This window comes from Bradysia coprophila, chromosome II (genome assembly GCF_014529535.1).
Source record: "Bradysia coprophila strain Holo2 chromosome II, BU_Bcop_v1, whole genome shotgun sequence".
NCBI lineage: Eukaryota > Metazoa > Arthropoda > Insecta > Diptera > Sciaridae > Bradysia > Bradysia coprophila.
Window position 1 is genome coordinate 2,230,759 of NC_050735.1, and position 8,263 is coordinate 2,239,021.

The window sequence follows — 8,263 nt, forward strand, 5'->3', positions numbered from 1 at the left end:
CATATTTGCTTGTTAACAATCAAAAGTTAAATGTTATGGTTCTCTTTTTGCAGAGAGCTAGGCAGACTGCAGAGATAGCAATAAGTAAATATGAAAATTTAACTTTCGAACCAACTCTTCAGGATGTATAGAGTAATACACTGAAGGGTTTGTGTGGTATGTTATTAGTTTCACGGTCTCAGCATTCGTGTTAAGCTCGATGCTGTACTAGGCCTGTTCATTTTAGAGAAATAGTCTCAAATTCATCTGGAATGGTGTTTATCTGGTCCGGAAGGCTAAAATATTGGACCCGTATTTTTTTTGGAATTTTAAAAAATAGTTTAGATCTGGGGAGCGAAGCATTTGTTCAAATGTACGAAAGCGTTGGTTAGAAGAGAGGAGAATGATGGTGTATATCTTTTTTACTCTTCTAACCAACGCATTCGTACATTTGAACAAATGCTTAGCTCCCCAGATCTAAACTATTTTTTAAAATTCTAAAAAAAATACGGGTCCAATATTTTAGTCTTCCGGACCAGATAAACACCATGCCAGATGAATTTGAGACTATTTCTCTAAAATGAACAGGCCTAATGCTGTACTCGTCCTTGTTCGCAAAGCTTAGAAAAACATGCCACTACGAAGTGGAGACCAAAATAAAGAACTTACTGTCTGTAAGAAGAAAAAAATTGAGAAGAAAAAATTCAGTCGACTCATGATTTTCTAGAGTGAAGTACGAATTGCAATGGCTTCGTTTTGCGAGAGAGAGAGAGAGAGAGAGAGAGAGAGAGCAGTGCGTTTCATGCTGAAAGCACCCACGAAAGGTGAATTCATCATTTATTCTTGATAACCACAGCAACTTTTTTAGGTCTCCATTTCAAATTGTTATGTGGAAATAATATCCACCCACCAAATGTAGTTAAAACAGTTTGGGAGTTACAGCAATTAAAAAATCAAGCTAACCGTGGAGTTTAGGTATAATCAACTCACTTTAAGTAGGACGGTTAACTTCTGATCTAAGAGAAAATCGGGTACGTCTTTCGATGTTTTGTATTAATATCCAGTTAAAAAATACCATTTCTCATCAAGCCATGGCGTAAGTGCTATTTATGCTCTAAGAACCCTCTAACTCTATCAATTTGCACACGAAAAAGACTAGCGAATCATAATTGAAATGAAATTTCAATTCATCACAAGCCGACTCGGGCGAGTTTGTGGTGAGCTGCAACAAAAGGTAAACCGCTTATGGATTTCCCCATCTCAGAGTCTAAAAATCTCATGGACAATTTTTCGATCTGTCTCCGAATTACAATGTGTCTGAAAGAAGTCTATATCATATTATTGCTTTGTTGCTGATAGACAGTAAAATGAGCCCAAGGCGGTTTAGTGGCAAAATCATTAAATCTCTATCTTACATTGAAATAATTTTACAAAATGAGTTTTTATTCCATTGCAATTGATGTCAGTGAAATTTAGACATGAATTTGCTTGAATGTATTTCGTACGGTGGTCCCGACACCCGTTTGGATAAAATACACATTTCGTTAAATTTTACGAAGAGTTTTTCAATAACAGAAGACACATTTAAAATTTTTGCGCCAACCAATTTACAAACAACACTACTTACTGTGGATTTACATAGCAACGTAAAAGTGACAGATGCAAAAATTTTCTCATACGGCAACTCGAAATTTCATTCATAATTTTAATTTTATGAATGAAATTTCGGGTTGCAGTATTTAAAAAACATTGCATCTGTCACTTTTACGTTGCTATGTAAATCCACGGTTATACGTCTTTATGGTCTTTATTCGGTTAAAGCTACCAAGCACGTATTTCGTTTGTATGGGTGGATCAGATGAAGTGATTCATGTCTAAATTTCACTGATGTCCCCTGTTTTTGTGCTAAATTAAACTTTTCATATAAACATAAACAACCCCTGCCGATATTCAAAGACATTCGACATCGTGTAGTCTTCCAATTTGTCGTGACAAATATGTTATGTTCATCCAAATTTACAATTAACTATCATCATAAAATTTAACGATTTTTCATTTTTTCTACCATCCATCGCAACCGAAAATTTGAAATACAAATTATGCTATAAAAATCCAACCTTCATAACAAATAAATGAGCTGTGAAATCATTTTTGGTAAAGATTAGGTAATAAATAACTCTCACAAGACATGAGAACGTTTTTTTTTTCTGTGATCACAACTTCCTATGTATAAGTCATTTAACGCCTAATCGCGGGTTATATTCAATATTAAGGAAATGATGTTGTAAAAAAGAATTTGTGCCATTCGTTATCGGTTGTATAAAAAATGTTGCCGATGTTTTCGTACTGGATTGTTTATATACCATTGATAAAGCTGTTATCGTAGTAGCCCAGAGACGGTCTCAATCCATAACTTAAAATGAATTTACAAGGTTCGAAATTTAATTACTGAATTTATCCGGTGCATCTACTTTATTCATCGTTGCATGCAAACGGTACACAACCACGGTTAACCATAAAACTGAGTTTGAGCAGACGTCACCTTAATTATGATTACAGCGGTTTTCGAACCGAGCACTGTGTCGATTTATTGATTATAGAACCGGATACGATGAGTGAAATAATGAAAATTATATACAGACAACGCACTTCAAGCAAATGTGGTACTCTAAATAGGGTACTGAAACTTTACAGTGCTTCATACAAAATTTTACACTGTAAAAAGAGTGGGGATAAAATTTCATACAAAAAGAACTCTATTTGGCAGCTGTCATAAGAACTCTACTTGGCAGCTGTCATAAATAGCACTTTTGCTTGAAGTGCGTTGATACAGACGTTCAATCTATTTTTTTGAAATTATACACCTCCTAAATAATTCGATATTTTTAACGTTGCGAATTGGCAACGCACTATTAGAATATCTATGAGTAAGTGTTTCATGGGGCCACTTGAAGGCTGTATTTTTTACGTTCCAATTTGGCAACGGACCGTCAGAGTAACATATGAGTAAGTGGTACTATATGAAGTGTTTAATTAACGATTTGATAGTAAATAGCACGACATAGTAAAATAAACCAGGCAGAAGCAAAGGTCGAAAATACATTCGAATCCCGTTATAATCGTTTACATATTCGTCAGCATAGTTTTCGAACCGTTAGCCCAGTTTTCGATAGTAAGCAAAGTCTGTGAGGAGTTAGTACAATTTTAGAACAGTTAGAAATGTTTTCGAACAGTTGCGGATGCGAAGCACAATTGTGCTATAACAAACTTTGAATACTCTTTACTGTGAGAAGAGTGGCTCAGTCTACACAGAAAGTGGCTGGTTGAATAATGACCATCATGTCTGACCAACTTTTAGTAACAGCTTTTGTTTGTAAATATTATTATACCATTTTCAGGTGGAACGGTTTATATAAAATTGGAAATTCTAAAGTTATACACCAACCGGCAACATTGATAACAAAGAACGAATCTAGGTAGCATAACATTTGCGAAACATCTCACCAATCGATTTGCAACTGACTCCAGTTTTAGCTGAGAGATATCATGTGATAGAGCTAAAACTCCATTATTATCTGTGTACTTAGAAAATACAAAAAAAGGGGAGAATGTCCCCTTGGTATTTATTTACGAAATAAAAACTGGAAAAAATTGATGGCGCCAATTGTTCGTTTGTTTTTCCAGCTATAAATTACGTGCAGTGAATTTATTATTGCATTTATGCATTTCATCACCATGGTAGATGTTATCACGTAAGATGTGGTAATTTGAATGGAATGTTGTGAAATAATAAAGATTTTACATTTTGAGTTGTTAGTAAAGTTTATAGGGAAAAAAAGGAAAAGATTTATTGACTCTGTGTGATTCAACGGACTTTTTCCAAATTTTATTACCAACAATCGCAGCATTACATTTTGCCCATATCAACCAGCTGATATAATATCGGCCAACTTTTCTGTGGCGTTTGACGGATTATTATCTTTGTTAATGCGAGGAGCAGTGCTATGATTCGTCCCAAAACATAGCACTCTAACTTCCAAGCACTAGCATACGAGGAAGAAACTACTTAGAAAAACGCTGTACCATGACTTTGTGACCTGGTATGAAGCTGAGAGTCAAGCTGAGCCAATGACATTGGCTTTACGTGAAGAGCTCTACCTCGTTGAGCAAAAATATTCTTATTAACTTCGAATATAAAAAACAACAAGAAAAACGACAATAACGGTGCCACTTTTCATAATAGGCTTTACAGTTCTTGGTGTACTATTCGACATTTCCATTCCAATAATCTTCGCCACATGGGCGTAAATCAAATAAAAATTTGAAACAAATAAAAGCCGCAGTAAGTTAAAATTCAGTAATCAATCTATAATAAGGCTCGCACAATAATAATACGTTCCAGCCAATGAATGTGCCGTTTAGGTAGTTAGTAGTTACTTACCAATCAAACTAAAAGCGGAAAGTGAAGTTTACCAACCTAAGCCAAGGTCCGTATACACAAAGAGGTCAATAAGTATCCGAAACTGTGACTTTATCACATGTACAGGTGAGTGTAACTACTCTCTTTACGTTTCTCTTGATTAAAGCGTAGACAACGATGAGGAACCAATAAAATTGCAGAACGAGAAGCACGCAAAAACTTGGTTTAGTTGAGTATATGTTAAGCATTTTACATGGTTTTGAGCCCTGAAACATAAGTGTGCAAATCAATTTTACAGTCTCAATGAGAGACTATCATTAAACCTGTCTTGAAAATGTGTGTCAGAAAATGCGTGTCTTCTCTCAGCTTCACTATCGTTATATACCCAAACCAATGAGTTCTTGAACAAAAGAACCCAAACCCTCACCGATATGCACGAGACCGAAAAGCAGCAGAAATTATTGAAGGGAACTGAAGAAAATGTATTTTAGATTAAATTTTCTTGTTCATGCTGATTGTGTTTATACACAATACATCTTTGATGCAATAGCAATATCCAATAGCGCAACATAACCATGTCTGCTAACATGTCTAGAAAGAAGGAAGAAATGATTTTTCTTTAAAAAATGTTCGAACGTTCGAGCCAACACAATCAGAAAATGGTTTCAATAAACAAATATACAAAATCTCAACGCCATGCACTCCAGTCTTTAAGAAATAAATCTTCGGATGTCTGTTTATTTTTGAAATTATGCGCCGTTGTGCTGTATGAATTGTTTCGTGTTTGATTTTTTTTTAAATTAAATTATGTTTCATGAAGAATGGCTCTCGCTGTTTAGTTTATTTATGCATGGGGCGCTTTCTCGTTTTGTATGTAGCAGTTACCTGATGGCTGAATAAAATGCTAGACAAAAATGAATTATTGTTGCGTAATTTGAAATTGTCGCAATTCCGTTGTCGATTCTCTTTCGCGATGCACACTTTATATCAAATTATCACGTTTTTCCCCGCAAGTCAATTTTTAACCGGATTACCTATAAGTAACTGTAATAAAATTTCCAACTTTCGATTGCAATAATTTAAAGAAGTGGGTTGAATCTATACAAAGTAACTTTCACGACTGCGGTGAATGACATAATAGATAAAATTCACCGGTAAAATACTATATATACGTTACGTTAAACATTATAAAAGTTTCATGAAACCGCAACAGTTTCGTTCCAGAAAATAATAAATTGAAAATGGTAAACAATTAATTGTTGAGTAGGTGGGTGGAATGACAACCAGCGTTGACGCCCTATTGCATTATTTGTGTAGCTCGATACGAAGTGAAACTATTTGAAACTTTGAATCTATTCGTGTTATCCTGAGCTTTTATTTTGTAATTACTGGCTGCATTTTATGTGTACACGGTCTTTGGTTTGATTAGTTGCTCGTAATTTTGCTGTCTGATTCGTTGATCGAACGAATGTACATTATGGAAACATTTTTCAGTGCAGACGATTTTTCGTTTCGTTCTGAACTCGTCACAGACGGCAAACACATCAACATAATTACTATCGAATCTGTTACTTCTTTTGATTCCAGTATTGATATGAAATCTCTTACTTCACTTTGTTATATCAGAACTCAACGTTACTTGTTTGTAGTTACTGTCCGTAAAAGGTTAATTATTGAAATTATTTTACTTTACTAGTGAGGTAATGTGGCTGTTCCCTCACTAGTGAAAACCTTTTCCCTCGCTCGTAAAGTAAAACTGGATACGAGATATCAAATTACTTCACTGGTATAATAATGTACTATTACATGTTGCAGAGACGCTAGTTTCGTTTTTTTCTCGTGTTTTCGTCCTTTTTGTAAGCAAAGGAACCTCGAAAGGAACAGATTTCATTTAAGAAAATGCTATTCGTACATTGTTCAAATAGTTCCTTTATAATACTTTGGCTATTCGCACAATGGTATGGAGCATGATCTCAATATTATTTTAAGAACAGTATTCGTTCAGAAACTGAAAATAAATAGAAATATGTTCCTTAGCATAGCACTGCTGCTAGCACGATTGCATGCATTGTTGACAAAAAAATTTTGCAAAAGGTTTCGGGTTATGGCTATGTGAATGCTCTCGGTCGTTGTCGGCTTGTCAAAAATCGCTTCTACAGTACGACGGAACAGACCTGAAGCAGAAAAAACAACACGCGACTGGCCACACAGAATTCAATTATTAGGAGCATCCGCTGGTTTCCTTTAGGACATAGCATTTTCATAGCGCCATCTTGCCAAATCTCGGGCATAACTCTATGAGCGCATCCATAAGGATCTTCGAAAAGTTTTCAGCGTTGCGGAAAACGGCCAGTTTTATATCTTCTGCATAATTTCATAATTGGTTTCACAAAGCTACTTGGTCCGGTCGATATTTAAACTTCAAATCGCATCTTCCAATGAGTTATAAACGAAACACCGTTACATTACTTGCTAAGAAAATTTTGGAATTATCCGAGCCTGAACATCATGACAAGAATTTCGATTTGCTAAAAACGACGTTAAGAGAAAATTTGTATCCGGTTAAACTAATAGAAGAGTTAGTCAAGTCTGTACGAGATAAGTTTGCTGCTCATACTATTGACAAATTGGATCGAAAAGAGAAATTACCAATTGTTGCTATACCTTATGTTAAAGGCCTTTTCGAAAAGCTGAAATCGGTCTGCAAAGATGACTTATTGTTAGTTGGCAAAAGTAACAACAATTTGAAGATGTCCTTGTTTAGCAAGCTTAAAGACAGCACTCCGAAACTGTTGCAATCCGAATTGATTTACCGTATTCCATGTACTTGTGGTTTCAACTATACCGGGACCACTAAACAGTATTTGAAAGAACGTATTTATCAACACAAATATAATATCAGCATTAAGAACAAAGGACATAGTGCGTTGTGTGAACATGCTATTGAATGTAATCATACTCCGCTTTGGAATCGTGCAAAAATTGTTCATCGAGAGAGTAACAAGAAGAAAAGAGAAGTGCTGGAGATGATTGCCATAAAGAGAACGAAGAATTGTCTTAACAAACAAACGGACTCTATAATGTTGTCTGCAACGTATAACAACATTATCGGTGTGTGATGCGTTTTGTTGAATGATGATTTTGTAATTTTCTGTTGCTGTGTTGATGTTTTCTAATTGCTTGGACTTTATATGATTTTAGATTGTCATTTAGTCGTTTAACTATAGTCGTTTGACTGTTTTCGGTCTCTTTTTGATAAGAGAAGATTTCGTTTTGACCACCGATGTTATGTAAGATTGTCGATTTACCGAATTTGATTTTTATTTAGTTCTAATGTAAAGGAATTTCTCAATTTATTTTAGAATTGGAAATACTGTGACGATAATGTAATTTACTTTAGAATTTGATTTTTGACTTTGAGGTAATTTTACATTTAAACAAAAGTTGTATTGTGTCCAGTGCGCTGATATTTTTTTGATGAATTTTGTTACAGCCACTGATGATGACTTCGATTTGAAGTCGAAATATTTGGCAAATTAAAAGAATAAACTGAGCTAATCCGACTTTAAAATACAAAATTATTGAAGAAGCTCATAAAAAACTACAATAATTTCATAAAGTTATGAAAGCCACTAGTAAGTAATTATTATTACGTAGATGCTATTGGCCATTTTACCTGAAAATAGTCTTGGTAAAAGGAGGGAGATGCTATTGGCAGGCGCCTGCCAATAGCATCTTTAGTAATAATTTGGCTATTGGCAGGGCCTGCGAATAGTCACTACGTTATTATTATTGTTGTCCTGGTAAGGCATAGTGTTGTCCTTGTATTCGTCTATTCTTAATTTGTTCCAATAATTTCTTTCT

General features: G+C 34.8%; 1 long non-coding RNA gene across 1 annotated transcript; it reads left to right on the top strand.

Moving 5' to 3' along the window:
* The first annotated feature begins 7,762 nt into the window (after positions 1–7,762).
* Positions 7,763–8,006, top strand: LOC119086048. The gene is made up of 2 exons (XR_005089390.1): positions 7,763–7,820; positions 7,893–8,006. It is a non-coding gene; the product is annotated as an uncharacterized LOC119086048 (long non-coding RNA).
* Positions 8,007–8,263: the final 257 nt, after the last annotated feature.